The sequence below is a fragment of the Calidris pugnax genome, unplaced genomic scaffold (assembly GCF_001431845.1).
Source record: "Calidris pugnax isolate Ruff unplaced genomic scaffold, ASM143184v1 scaffold60, whole genome shotgun sequence".
NCBI lineage: Eukaryota > Metazoa > Chordata > Aves > Charadriiformes > Scolopacidae > Calidris > Calidris pugnax.
In genome coordinates this window covers 170,738-186,076 of record NW_015090831.1, presented here as the reverse complement: position 1 = coordinate 186,076, position 15,339 = coordinate 170,738, and the positions used below count along the sequence as shown (strand labels likewise).

Genomic DNA, 15,339 nt, shown 5'->3' with positions numbered 1-15,339 from the left:
TCCCGTCCCGCGCCGCACCCCGCCCCCCCCCCCCCCGCAACCTCCGCCGGCGCGGAGCACTGCGGGGGGGGACACAAAAACCGAGGCGGCTGCGGAATGCTGGGGTATTCCCCGGGGATAAAGGGGTGTCCCGGCGGGGGGATGCGCGGTGCCGGTCCCTCCTGGCTACTGGTGGCAGCTGGTGGCAGCTGGTGGCTACTGGTGGCTACTGGTGGCTGCTGGGCAGCGGTGGCAGGACCCGCCGTGACGCCGGTGCTGGCGGGTCCCTGCGGAACTAAGCGGTGCATAAGCATCATTAGTTAAAATGACCCACTCGAGGTGAAGTTTTTTCCTCTCATTTAAAAAAAATAATAAAAAATTAATTGAAACATCAAGTCGCTCCCGGCTCGCAGCGGGGGCGCACCCAAACTGCGTTTTTCCCCCCGTTTTGTAGGAGAAAACGGGGTTTGAAGGCTGTTGGCAGGAGGAAAGGCTTTAAAATGAACAAAGCGTGGGTGGACGGGGGCCCCTCAGTGGCTCCTTGGCCGAGCGTGGAACATGGCGCAGCGCGTTCCCCAGCCCTGCACACCCAAGTGTGCCTTTTTGCTTTCCCCTCCCAGAGCTGGAGCTTCCCAAGCCAGTGGTGGATGGGTTGGGGTCGCGTTCTGGAGGCTGCTGGTGCTGCTTTTGGTGGGTCTTCATAGACACGACTGAGCACTTGAGTTATATTTTTGGTTTACTGTCTAACCAGCCCGTGTCTTTGGTGCCTTTTTTTAATATATTGCTCTACTGTGGTTATCTGATAATATGATTGACACTATACTATGATAAAGAGATCTTAAACCTAATTGATAATACAAAGAACGAACGATTACTTGCGTAATTTGTCAAGATTCTTATTAAAACCTTGAGGTTTTAAGCAACTTTTTTCTTTAAAGTTGCAAGACAGTTATGGAAAAGCGAGGAAAAAACCAAAACAATTCTGGACATTAATGGCGAATTTGTTTTTCTTAATTTGTTTTTATTAAATGTTTTCTGTGTAGCCAAATTAATCATCTTTATTTGAAGGTTAAAGTCGTAACACCCACAACAGTCTGTAAACAGTAGGGTAATCAAATTGGTTATCAATCTCAGTCAGGAATGGAGGGCTGCCTTTGGTCAACAAATATTTGGAATGAAGGCATGACTGTAGCACAGTCATTTGGATGCTAAAGAAGCAAATGTCAGCAAAATCCCCCCCCCTCTTTAAATAAATAAAACCTCAAACGTATTAAAAGTAGATTAAAATACATCTATGGTAAATCCTTTAATGATGTTATCTTTTTAAGAGAAGCAGAATTTAGAATTCTGTTATCCCACCAAAGTGAACGTGCAAGGGTATGATGTATCTCGGTCTGTAACATATTGGTTGTCTGGGAAAACAGTAACTATGATGCTTTGAAAAGGGTATTTTTATCTTGCAGACAGCAGATAATTCCTTTAGCAAAGGTAAAAAGGGAAAATGACAGTAACTGTCAATTTCCTGCCATGGAAGTTTAAAAAAATAGTTAGAAACAAGAAAAGTGAATGTGTTTATTTATTTATAGAAATAAATGTGAACATTTATTTTAGATACATATACTCAATTTGGCAGGATCATTGTGGGGGGTTATTTGCCACCTCGAAAATCGAGTCAGAAGCTTAGAGTATGGCTTTCAGGGCAAAACAGGTCTTTTTTGGGTACACGCTTTAGTCAACTAGCAAAATATATCCTCACACACTGCTGCTTTTTTTCCAAAGAGGAATATCCCACCTGGGGATATTTGTAGTTTTGTAAGTGTAAATGAACATGAAAATCTTTCCATGTTGTTTGTCTTCTTTATTTGCTCGTTGAGCTTTGGTGTAACTTGGTGTGGAGTGGATGCCTCTGCAGTAACTTAGTAGAAAGCAGTACCATTTGTTATTATTTACTGGTTTAGAGCGACTGCTCAGCTCCAACAAATAATGCCTGGAATCCTGATTCTCGTGGAAGGCACTATCAGAGTAGCCTGTCTTCTAGAAAAGCAGTATTTTAGCCTTCAAAAGCTCTTAGAAACATTACACAAAGCAAAAATATACCAGAACCAAACACGTTTTTGTGTGTTTGTTTTACTGTAGCTTTTGAAAAACACTGCAATGCAGTTTTTATTTTTGTTCCATAAAATATTGGAAAGAGAGGGGGTTCTGTTAAAATTAAACAAACAAACAAACAAAACCACGCCTTCAGCCCCCTCCCCCAAGGATTTCTGTCATTATGTAAGAAAAATTAAAATAGAAATTATTCAAAGGAAATACGTTGGGGTTTTTTTTGACTAGTAAGTCTGAATAAATTTACTTCTCCTTCCCAACAAACAATTGTAGGGAAAATGCCCTCTTTCAGACCTCCCACCATCACCCCCATTATACTTCTCTAGTGCCTCGAGGAGGTTTTCCAACAAAAATTAAATATATGACCTGATGGTATTTCTTGAAAACAAACAGCAATGAAGGAAGTTTAACAACTTAGGCTTGAGTTTCCCCAGGATATCTTTCATGCCATGACCAAAACTGTATCTCTACGATGTCTATGGTTGTGTAGTTTAGAGCTCTTTGTCAGGGAAGTCCTAGGACAATGTCCTAACTCCAGTCAAACCAGTTAAACCATTCTGAGTTGGGATTTGACCCAGTGTCTTATGTTCTGGCCTCTTCCATCCACCTTCATGCGCTTTGCACGCGCAACACGGTGAGGTACGAAAGACTAAAATGTCTTACTTAAATTTGCCTTTGGTTAAAACAGAGAAAACCCACTGGATTTTGATTTTACTTTAAAGTTTTAAATATAAAAAGCCTTTTAGATGTATCTCACCTTTAACCATGGCAGGAAAAGGTGACAGTGGTAAATCCATCACTTTCTTTTGCGGTTAGGTACCCACGTCTCAACAGACTGCAGCTTCATTTTATGTTTCTGCTCCTCTGCAACCTCAAGGTGACTCTCTGATTGATTTTGTTGGCTGACATACCTAAAAATGTATTTTTTTTTTTCTAGCTGGCTTGCTTCTTACGGTCTTGTCAGAGAGCGTGGAGCTGTTTGCTGTAGTAAGCAACTGAGGCACTCTGATGGCGTGTGGTTTCTTCGTGTTTCCCCCCCCTCAACCCCGTTCCTCCCAGTGCTTTTATTCCTGAGCATCTGCAAAGGAAGGATGCAGAGAGGCTCAGCGCCTGGTGGGATGCCCTCCCTGAGGATGCTTTCCTGGTTTAGAGTGCTTCCAGCCCTTTTCCCCCCCTCTCCTGTTGGAAACAGTAAAGGAATTTAGTTGTGAAGGAGTATTTTCACCTCCTTTCTCTGTTAAGCCTACAGTAACCGCTTCCCTTTTAAAGCGAAGCTGATCTGAAACTGATTTTTCAGGCAAATACCTCCTGTTTAGAAAGGAGAACTTCTAAAGCGAATTTTTCTAGCCAGCTCGGAAACCTCATGTTAGAATTACCAGAAAGAGGATAAAAGACTCTTCATGCTGCTTGTCAGCTGCTTTTTGAGCTGCAGCGTGAGTAAAGCCCGGCTTAGCAGGAGCTGCTGAGCGCTGCGGTTCTCTGCTGGGTGAGAGCCTTCCTCTGCCCCCGGCTGCCTGCACTGGGGGGGGTTTAGCAGAATTCCACCTGCTCCCATGGGAAAAGCAGCCCAGAGCTCCCGGGGCAGCAGGAGGGGCCCTGCAGGATCGTGCTTTGCTCACACGGGGGAAAATTCTGTTGTTTCATCCATGAAACACACCACGTAACTAACTATTGTGCCTAAACCAAACAAAACCACCATCACCTGATACCCTGCTGCGGTGCCGTGGGCATTGCTGTTTTGCAGTGTCATATTCCATGAAGTAAAAACTAAAATTGATGGCCGATTCCTTTTTAGCGGGTGGGGTAGAATCTGAGCAGGTTTGTGGGATTTTTTTTTAATACTTTCTGCTGTAGTACTGTTTGCAATGTTGCCTTGTGGAGAGATTCTCACGTATTTCCATCCCTGGAATGTTTGGATGTATTTTACCTTTAATTTCACACATGCCAGTCAAGTCAGCAGAGTTTGTACTGATGAAAAGAAGCGGGGTTCTTAAGTCCCTCCTGTACAGAGATCTCTGTAGGCTGTTAAGCAGTTGTTGCTCTGTGGTTAAGACAGATCCACAAAAACATCCCTGGGATAGCAGATAAATGACTAGTTAAATAAATGTTAAAAATCTACCCTATGCTGCAGGACGTTTTCCATGGGTTGTGGGACATTGTGCTTCTAACAAAAGCCAAGTGTCCATCTCTACTTCCAAAGGCGCAGCAGTTCTGCTTACAGAGGGTTTGTTCATGACTTATCTATAAATACCTTTCATAAAAAGCTCATACCAGTTTGATGTAGGCTGTGAAGTGAGATGGGACTTCTGTCCCGCTGTAAAATATGTCGGTGGATATGTAGCATGCCATTTTCCTAGCAGAAGGCTCAATCTGGGAACCTTGCTTTGTCTCCCAGCATTTTTGGTGTGTTTTCCAGCTCTGCTCAACTCTTCTTTGCCAGTGAAGACTGAGTGAGTTTTGTACGAAAGCTTTTGTGAAGGGCTGTTGTGAGACACAAGTGGCTAAGCATGACATTTAGATGGAATCGATGGTATCTGAAGACACCAAGAGCTGACAAATACCTTTGTGGGAGCTGTTTCTTTCAAAAGTGTTGCTGATCCTCCTACACCCTAAGATTTTCCTGTACCCTGGCATAAGCTGCCAATGTCTCTAACCTGCTGCATTTTCCTGTTTTGTGGATGAGATGTACCACGATGTGCTCATTTCCCCTGTAGCTTTGGGCTATGTTGCTTTCAGGTCAGACTATTTCCAGAGCAGCAGCAGCAGCACAAGACTGACAGATCTGGCACTTGCTTTTTTTTTTTGGAGGGGTGATTTCTCTCAGTAGCTGAAGCCAGTAGGTATCTCGGGAAGAAGAGGAAGCCTGTGGATCATAGCACATTGCTCTTCATTTGGGAAAGAACAAATACAAGATGATTCCACTGGGTTTCTGGGTGGTTTTTCTGTGCCTTGCAGAAGAAATTATTTTATTTACAGAAGAACTGGTGTGGTAGCCGTTCAGGGAGCTGCTCGCCTGCTTGATTTTTGAAGAGTAGTTGTTTTGCTGCTGTGCTTCACACTTATTTTCAGGAGCTTGTGTAGAAGGTTAAAATCATGGGACTGATGAGATGACTGGCACAGTAGTTTTTTGGTTCCGGTTTTACAGTGTGTTGGCCAAAGAATGAAACTGTTCTGGATCTAATTATCAAAAAATATAATACATTTATTTCTTGACACAGAAATACTTCCATAAAGCACTGAAGCAAATGTAATGTACGATATTACTTACTCTCCCATAATGTAATTCAGTGGAAAAAATCTGTCTTGATAAGGGCTTGCAAAAAACCCTCTGAGTTTCTCCAGACCCCAGACATTCTCTTTCCTACCACCAGCCCTTGCATCTGGCCAACCCCATAACCTGAGCTGGGTCGGTACAGGATGGGGAGCCAACTTTTTGAAGGAAACACTGGTTTTCATGGCGATTTGGTGCGTGTAGAGCTTTGAAACATTGCCCAGGGGCAGAGTGTGGGGTTCGGAGGGTAGTGAGGGGCTGGGTGAGCAATGCCCTGGTGTCTGCCCGAGCCCCATGGGTAACAGTGCTCTACAGCCTACTCAGCTCCCAGGACTCTGCTGGCACCAAACCAGTTTTCTAAGATGCTCCTGAAACAGAGATACTTTTTTCCCAGTTAAGGTTCAAAGCAAAATCCTTGGCTTGTTAAACGCCGCTTGGCACGTTCTTGCTAGATTTCAGCATAGATAGTCACTTCTGTGGGGACAGTGTTGTTTGGGGATTTCTGCCTGTTTCCTTTCTGAATCCTTGGCTGTTTCTCTTCTGGAAAGGATATTCTTTCAAGCTTGTCTGTAGGTGCTGAACTGGGGAGGAATTATTCAACATGGATCAATGGGTGCTTCTTGGATGAAGCTGTATGTGCTTTTCTGTTTTCTAAAAATATAGTGAGAAATAAGGTGTGAAAATTGCTTCTGTTTGTTGGTGGTGGTGCTAGAAGGATGATTTACTCAAAATACAAAGCTTACTATTTATTCACCAGAGCAATTTCCCTTTTGTCTTTCCTTGGGGCATTGAAGGCCTTTTTTATGTTTTACTAATCCCATTTGGATATCTTTCTCTAAAAATACCTTCATCCTGCATACCTGTCCTGTGAAAAACATGGATTTCTACTTAAAGCTTTGAAATGTAAAATCTGGTTGATTTATTTCAACAAGGTAGATTGTCAAACAGCTGGAAAATGTAGTCTCGTGCCACTCAATGTTTTTTTTTCCTCTGGTAGATCCTGCCTTTGGTTTAGACCAGAAGGTTTAGACCATTCAGCTGCTGTGCTGAGGTATCTCCTCCCAGCTTGTTGCAGTCTTTGTTTCCATCCCCTGAGATGCCATAGTTAGTCACTGGTGTTTGGATTCATTTTTGCAAATGGCTGTTTGGCCTGGTACAGTCGGATTTATTGGTATTTGGGGAAATTTGGGAGTACTTTATTTTTTCTGCGTCGTTGGAGATGATTTCTCCTGAAGCTTCCTGCACTAAACGAAGGTTTAACGTGCAGTGAGGAAGCTGGTGGGGAGTGATGTGTACTTACATCTCTGCATATTGTCTCAGTGTTTCAAACTGTGCCAGAAGAATAAAAACCCTTACAAAAGATAAAATGAAGGATGAGATGCCACTTAGCAGTCTTTAATATTAATGTACTTTTCTCTGTAGTAGTTTTTTGAGGATTGAGATCGGGGGGAATGCTTTTGTAAAAACAGATACTTAGAAGGAGAGATTATTTAATTTCATTTTTCTTGGCAGTTTTTAACTAGACTGCTGACACCCTTGGTATCACCTTTGGTGTTCTTCCTGTTATAGAATCACAGAATGGTTTGAGTTGGAAGGGACCTTAAAGATCATCGAGTTCCAACCCCCCTGCCCTGGGCAGGGACACCTCCTAACAGACCAGGGGGCTCCAAGCCCCCTCCAACCTGGCCTTGAACCCGTCCAGGGATGGGGCAGCCACAGTTTCTCTGGGCAACCTGGGCCAGTGCCATAGTGAAAAATGAGGATTTTGTAGAATCATAGAATGCTTTGGGTTGGAAGGGACCTTAAAGCCCACCCAGTGCCACCCCCTGCCCTGGGCAGGGACACCTCCTAACAGACAAGGGGGCTCCAAGCCCCCTCCAACCCCTCCAGGGATGGGGCAGCCACAGCTTCTCGGGGCAACCTGGGCCAGGCTCTCACCACCCTCACACCAAAGAACTTCTTTCTAGTATCTAATCTAAATCTTCCCTCTTTCCATTTAAAACCATTACCCCTTGTCCTATCATTACCTTCCTTGACAAAGAGTCCCTCCCCAATTATTTATCATCCTTAAAATGACTCACCTTAGGATTTGTTTTCTTCCCAATTTACTGGTTCTGAAATGCCTGATGTGCCTCCAGGCACTAAGGTCCATTCCTAACTCTGTTAAGTGCTGTATCAGAGCAGCAAGATGCAGATCTCACAACTGTGTTTTCTTAAAGGTGGGCTTTTCCTTCTGCTGAGGATAATGTTAAATGAAAGTTAAATATCCTGTCGTCAGTGTTTGTCCATTCTTTTGTTTGAAGACTTCAGTGTGCATAAACTGAGCTGTGCTGTTTCACCGGTGGTACCCTACGTGCAGGGAGAAGGGGATTTGGTGACACGAGCTGAAAAGGGGGCAGTGATATAGAAGAAACAAATGACCGGGGTGATCTGTTCTCTGCTTGGAAAGAAACACACATAATCCAATTTCCACCGATTAGTTTAGGACTGTCTGGTTGCTGATGGCATTTCTTGTTAAATCCTGGCTGGTTTAGTTGAATGCTAAAGTGTATTTGTCATGAATGTTTGCATCAAAAGATCTCCTCCACACAGAGGGATTTATTTGTGGGTTGTTTTTTTTCTGAACATAGACAACAGCCCTGTGCACAGGATGTTTTGTGTCTGTTTTTGTTGGATCCCTTTGAGCTTGACACGTTGTGTCTTAATGTAGCCAAACAAGACCAAACACAATCACCCACCAACTACTTTCCGACCTTTTACTTTCTCTTTTTTATTTATTTATTTGCTTTTGTGTTGTTGCAGCCTTTTAAAACTCAGAGGTCAAGCCAAGGTAAGACTCATTCTGAAAAGATATTTACTAAGTTACTCAGATGACTGAAAAAATGTGTATCTGTGTGGGAATGAGTCTTAGTTCTATTCTCAATTCTGTTGTTGAGAGCCAGGATGGTGCAGGGTGAGGCAGCTTTGGCAACGGGCAGAAGAAATGAAGGGACACTGGATCCAAGTCATTTGAGCCAACAGCCTGGGTGTGCAATTCAGGGTAAGCTGTGCTTTAGCTGATGCTGCAGGTATAGGGGCAGAAAAGTGATTTAGAGTTGCTTGGTAATTGCTTGACACTTTTGACTTGACCGCGGTGTTGCCAACGTTTGATTTTTCTAGCTCTGCTGGAAGGTGCATGTTGGATAATGGTGCTTGTCTATGTGATGGCTTTGTGACCTGGGAAAATACCTTTATTCAATTTTATTGCATTTTGGAGTGTGAAAATATTGCATAGTTAAAAAACAACACAAAACACAACCAACACAACAGCAAAAATCCCTTTATCGTAGAATACCCAAAATGGGATCCTTCACAGTCTTAAAGGCGTTGAGTCACTGGTGTGGTGTTTCTGATGGATTCCTGGTTTTATTCATCTACTAGAAAGAGCCAAGATGTTTCTGTATGTTTATGGCCTCTTTGGTTCTTCACTTTTTAGGGGATGTCCTGGTAATGCATGTGATTGTTATCAGATTCTCATTATAATATCAAGAATTGGTCCCATGACAGCTTCAGAAAGTGTGTATTTTCAAATTATGAGATAGAGTCTAATTGAAACCAGAAACGTTGGAGTTCTTCCTCATGAAAAATGAGTATTCAGCAAAAAGGACTTAAATATTTAATAGTTGTCTCTTAGATGTCTTTGCAAAAAGTGATTCATTTTTTCAGCGTTTCACTCTCTGCTAAAAGAAATCTTACTCTGCTACCTAGTTATAATGATGGATAGGAGATGCTCTTGGCTGGTGTAAGAGACTCTCTTCTAGGTCAAGGAGCAGTAGGATTCTCGGAAAACTGTGGTTGTTTTGAAGCTGTTGTTAAACATTTCTGTTGCAGGAGGAGGATGTGATACTGAAAAACACATTTTCTTGTATGTCAAATGGCCCAGAGGCTCGCAATAACTCTTGCTGTACTCCAGAACAAAATATTCTTGATTTTACTTAGATATTGTTGCTATGACACAATCTTTTCTATTTAACTGTCCTTGTGGCAGCCTGTGAGGTAAAGACCTCTTATTTTGGGGGGTGAAATTTGACTTTTAAAGTCACATTGGGAATCTACAGGGAAGTTGAGTCTCTGATACACAAGTATCATTCGGACTGCTAAATTATTATCTCATTTAGCAAAGATGTGCAGGAGACCATTATCTGAATTGGGGTAACTGGGTTAGTGAATATTTTTAGCAGAGCTGTTAACAGAAGTTGAATTTTTCTGCAATTGTAATCTCCTTTCTTGACTGTATTGCTTGAATCTCTGTATGTAGGCCAGCAGCGAGATGTGGATAATGCTGCAACTTCTCAAAGAGCTTCTTTGAGATTTTATATTGTTCACTTAGTCATAATCTGGTCCAGAAATCTACTAAGGAAAGTCATCTGGCTTTTTCTTAATGCATTGCTCTGTAGTACAAATAACTGAGCAGCTGTACTTGCACTGTAGAGCCTAGTGAGGGAAGCATGGGATGCAGTTGGAGGATGTATATATTTGTGTGTGTATAGAATTATAGAATGGTTTGGGTTGGAAGGGACCTTAAAGATCACCAAGTTCCAACCCCCCTGCCCTGGGCAGGGACACCTCCCACCAGACCAGGTTGCTCAAAGCCCCATCCTGCCTGGCCTTGAACACCTCCAGGGATGGGGCATCCCCAGCTTCTCTGGGCAACCTGTTCCAGTGTCTCACCACCATCCCAGTGAAGAATTTCTTCCTAATATCTAATCTAAATCTCCCCTCTTTCAGTTTAAAACAATCACCCCATATCCTACCACTACACTCCCCATGAATTTATGTAGTAATTGTAGTGAGTGTATGTAGTAATATGTAATATTTGGGACCATTTTCACTAATATGAAGAGCCATGAGGAGGGATATAAACTTCATGACCACGTACATCCAAACAATACCAAAACCAGTAACATTGTCTAAAGCAAGTTATAAACCACAGCTGATATTTTGTTTATACATAAATCCATGAAGAAGTTAGGGTGAGATTCCATATGATCTATCCCCAAGACACCTCAATATATCTATATGTACGTTGCACCAGCTCATAACACGCAGTGATGTTCTCTCAAGAGGTGCTGGAGGCTAGTTCAGCTGGAGCAGGCACAGCAAGTGTACTCATCATGCCTTGTTCTCTCTCTACCTGACAGGGTTTGCTGGTGGCTTGATCAATGCCACGTGCCCTTTTTTAGTGCACGGTGACTCCTCTGACCCTGGGAAGCCACGCTGCTCCCCAGCTTTACTGCTGATGCTCTTAGTAGCTGTTTCAGCTGCACTGCACGGCTGTCTGCATCCATACAGCTCAGACTTATCCACCTGCAGCGGTCAGTTAGTTCCTCTTTAACAGCCCGACGCTGATTTTTGTCACCACACCAGTCACACAAAATGCCACTACTGAAGATTGAGACTGTCAGCCTCAAACTGCTACCCCCGTGTCACATCCATCCTCTACTTCTCTCCCCTTTCATATTGCCTTTTATTTTTTTTCCCTTTTCCCCCTTATATTGCTTTTTTTCACCCTCTCTCCTTTTATATATAACATTTTCTTTGATTTTTCTCCTTTTAGAATCTTATCTATATGCTTTTTTATTTTCTTACCACTTTCTGGGTCAGCCCTAAATATCCAGTGGAAAACTCTGCTGTCATTCGATAAACACGCTGGCTCGATTATTTTTCACTTTATGGTATCTTTTACAATTTAACTTCAAAGCAAAATAGTTCAGTGATGCAAACAAATCTTAAAGCAAAGTTAATCTTGCTCTACAGAAGCACGATGTTTCTTTATACTTGAGAAAAATGTTTACTTATATTGGTAATAGAGGATTTATTCTATCCATTTCTTGCTTTACGTGCAGCCCAGATTTTCTGAGTGTTATAGAATAACCCTAGCCATATACTTCAAACAAAACTGTTGCCAGCATAAACAATTTATTTTAATGGTGCCATATGTGATCATTGAGCTGTGAAGCACTGTTCAAGAGTTGCCTTCTCTCTTTTCGTGGGGGAGGATGGTAGGACTGTGCTGCTGAGAGCTGAAGGAAAATGGAAGCACCTAAGACAGTTTCATACTGGGAATGTTGTGAGAGCCAGTGCCAGAGCTGGGATAATGGATGAGATGTGGGGAAAAAAATGCTGAGATGAATCATTGCTATCTCCATCATCTAACCGAGATGTGTGAAGGGCTTTGAGAAGGCTAGGAAACACAGTGTAAGTGCAGCAAGCACCGAACTGGCTGCCTCAGTCTGTGCGAGGAGAAGCGCTGCCTTCAGCATCCCTCCAGGCTCTTCCTCCTCCCGGCAGAAGGATGGGAGCTGCTGCAGGGGGACCCAGCTCCTGGTCCTGCCTGCAGGGCTCTCCAGAGGCTGGCTCTGAGCAGAACCAGTGCATGTGGCTGTTTTCTAGAAGCAGGCTGAACTCTTGCCCTATTTTTAACATTTCTTTTTAAATTCACTTTTGTCATAATTTGTCAATAGTGTATTGCTTAATATGGGACTTCTTCTTAGAATTAAATGAAGTATCTCCTTGCTACGTTTTATAATACATACAGGTGCTATTTTGGGAAAGACATATAAATGTATACTTTTAACTGCTCTGAGTACATTGCTCTTCTCGTTTGATGCAACTCTTAATCTGTTCATTTTGGTAGAGCTTGCGTTTGCCCTGGTTTGGATTCAGACTTTGTGCTGGAACTGAACAAACCTGGATTTGATTTACAGAATCACAGAATCTTCTAGGTTGGAAGGGACCTTAAAGATCATCTTGTCCAACCGTCAACCTAACTGACAAAAATAGACACCCACACAACAAACAAGGAGCATCATCACTAAACCATACCTCCCAGCACTACATCAACCCGTCTTTTGAACACCTCCAGGGATGGTGCCTCAACCACCTCCCTGGGCAGCCCATTCCAATGGCTGAGAACCCTTTCAGTGAAAAATTTTTTCCTAATATCCAGCCTGAACCTCCCCTGGCGCAACTTGAGGCCATTTCCTCTCGTCCTGTCGCCTGTGACTTGAGAGAAGAGACCGACCCCCACCTCTCTACACCCTCCTTTCAGGGAGTTGGAGAGAGCAAGAAGGTCTCCCCTCAGCCTCCTCTTCTCCAGGCTGAATAACCCCAGCTCCCTCAGCCTCTCCTCATAAGACTTGTACAAGTGATCTTATGCTCGTCAGCTCCTTTGTCCCCTGTTTATTGAATGGAAATACTCCTTGCTTTTCTCTTATCTGTTACTGGCTTTGGTGGTTTAAATTTCAGGGTTTTCTGATTTTTGATGCTATGGTAGCTGCTGCTATGGAACAAAGTCATAGGTGTCCAGGGGCAAGTGTTGGACCCCCACTGTTCCTCTGGCTGGTGAGCAGCAGCTCCTGCCAAGAGCCTTGCAGGGGACACCAGGACAGCACTGTCCTGCTGGTACAGCTCTGATCCTGCGCTGGGGTGGGTTTTTTCATTAACATCTAAGCAGAGCATTGCTGATAAAGATGCCTTGTCACCCTGGATGCCTGCAGTAGGCAGTGCTCAGCCCCTGGATAAGCTTCTGGCTCCAAGGCTGAGCTGGTTTGTGTAACAGGAACCACTTGCTTATCATTATTATTATTATTATTATTATCATTATTATTATTATCTGCTATTTGGAGTGGCATGGCTATAAGAGACCTTGAGATCTAGGAATTGTACATGGGATAAACATCAAGGATGCGGAAAGCAAGAGACCTCTGGCTTCAGGACAAAGGAGTTTGGGTGGTTTTTTTTTTTTTTTTTTTTTGGAAATAGTGCCAAGTGATGAGCTTAAAGGTAAGCAGGGTGGCTGGCGATTGAAGTCCGTCAGCAGAACGGCTTGTGACTTAACAGGAAGAGCAACTGCTTATGCTGATGCAAATGAAAGGTCTTAATGATTGTTTGCACTCTCCTTATCCTCCTTATTTTCTGCTGGTTGATGGGTTTTGGTTGTTTCTGCTAGAGAGAAATAGCACTATGAATCATGAATTACATACCAGACAGGTACTGTGTTTATATGACTGTCATTCTATAGATCACGGTCCTTTCTTCATCTTCCTTGTCACAGAGGGTCAAGAAACAACACAAAGGCTTTCACACACATGTGTAAGCATTAATGTGGTCTTGGTGCCTCTGGAACGCTCTAAGGGAATGATGTGCAGCAGCCCAGACTGTACCCTGCTTTGAAAATTTGGGAAAAGCAGAAGGAATATATCAGCATTACTAAATCTGATAATAGAATTACCGGCAGATCATTCCAGCCAGCGTTGCCTGTTTCTGGATAATTTAGCAGAAAGCAGGGCTGGTCTGCTGATGTCATTGCTGTGCTGTAAGAAGAGATGTGCTTTATTTGTAAGCTATAACGCATTTCTAGCTGCAGGGAGGGCACAGGAAGGGGGTTATGAGCCAGAAGATCTTATTTTTGCACTTAAAAAGCCAAAAATTGCCACGGAAGGTCCGAGCAAAGCATTTAAGAAAGAAATTCTGCAGCTCTTTTGTTCTTACAAAGTTCACAGGGGGGTATTTTGTTGTGTGTGCCTGTGTATTTTAACCAGCTCTGTAACATCACTTTTATTCATATTATTTGTGTAACAGTTTGAGCTGTGCTCTGTGTAGTGACACAGTCGGAACCCCTTTGCCAGCTGTCCAGGAAAGCACAGCTTGTCACCACAAATTTCTCAGTGTAGGACAAGCTGGCATAGCCGTTGTCACTACCAAATGCAAAGCCTTTTGGAACCAGTTCCACTTGAACGAGATTTAAACAATTCTGAATTTCTCAATGATTGACTTAATTTGTCAGTGATGGATTAACTTATCAGAAATGCAAAAACCAGATTCTCAAATGCTCTGTTTTCCTCCTGATAAGTGGTGCAAAAATGGAGGAGGCAGTAATTCTGGTTTGGAAGGGGTTGCAATGGTTTTGTAAGGGTGATTTTTTTTTTTTGGTCTCTCTACTTGTGTAATTACTTAATGTGATTTCTATGAACTAGAGGTACAAATAAAGAGCACCTGTACTGGAACAGGATTGCTGAGGATCACCAAACATTGCAGTATCATCACCCTCCTCCTGCAAATATATGGGTTTTACAAATAGGTTTTACAAATAGGATTTGAGTTTTTATTTAACACTTTCCCATTTAAGCTTTCCTGGCCCCGATAAATTGGAGGCAGAATCCTTATTTTTTCCATATATGATTTTGTATGATTACCCATACCCAAATGCTTTAGCTTGAGGAAGACTGGATGATTGGTGCTAAAATTGTGAGATTTGGACATACCAAGTAAGACTGAGAGTTCTGCTTTTTTGTTTCTTTCCCTCCAGATAATGAGATAAGGAGATCAGTGCAACAAGCCAAGAAGCAGAAGCTTGTTGATTGTGAGGCTGTGGATGGGAATGAGCAGGTTCCTCTTTATGCAGAGGATATAGGTGGCAGGAACTGGTGGTCGTGCAGGCTGGAGCTGAAGCTCCAAGTGTCCAGACTTGTCCTTGGCTGGTGGTGGCTTTGTTCCTCTGAAAGGGGACCTGCCTCCTCTCTCCTCCGCCTTTACCTGTCTTAAATAGGGTGCAGTGGGAGGGAAAGGAGAAACGGGGCAAATTGAGATGAGAATCAGAAGACAAGGTAAAATAAATCAATAGAAGTGTTACCAGAGTGAAAGATTTTTGAAGTGGGAATCAAAGGCCCTATGAAATGCTGCAGTTCCTGCATGTACCTTCCTGGAAGATCTAATCTCACTCCGTGTTCTTATTAAATAAGCTTTTAGACTTGCATTTCACGTGTGAAGTGCTGACCTTGCAGTGATGGGTACCGTGGAGAATCTGTGGTACCAGGATGGAGAGAAGTGGTGGGTGATGAGCAGGAGCTCATCAAAATGGCCACGCTCGCACCCGGGGTGTCTCTTCTGTGAACGCTGTGCTCCATCCCTCTTCAGAGAGGTTTGTTGCCAGGAGCAACTTG

At 43.1% G+C, this 15,339-nt stretch overlaps 1 protein-coding gene across 1 annotated transcript in view; it reads left to right on the top strand.

Annotated features, from left to right (window-relative positions):
- The window catches only part of KIF5C (kinesin family member 5C), a 93,237-nt gene that overhangs the window by 1,046 nt on the left and 76,852 nt on the right, over window positions 1–15,339 (top strand). The gene's annotated exons all lie outside the window — the stretch shown is intronic.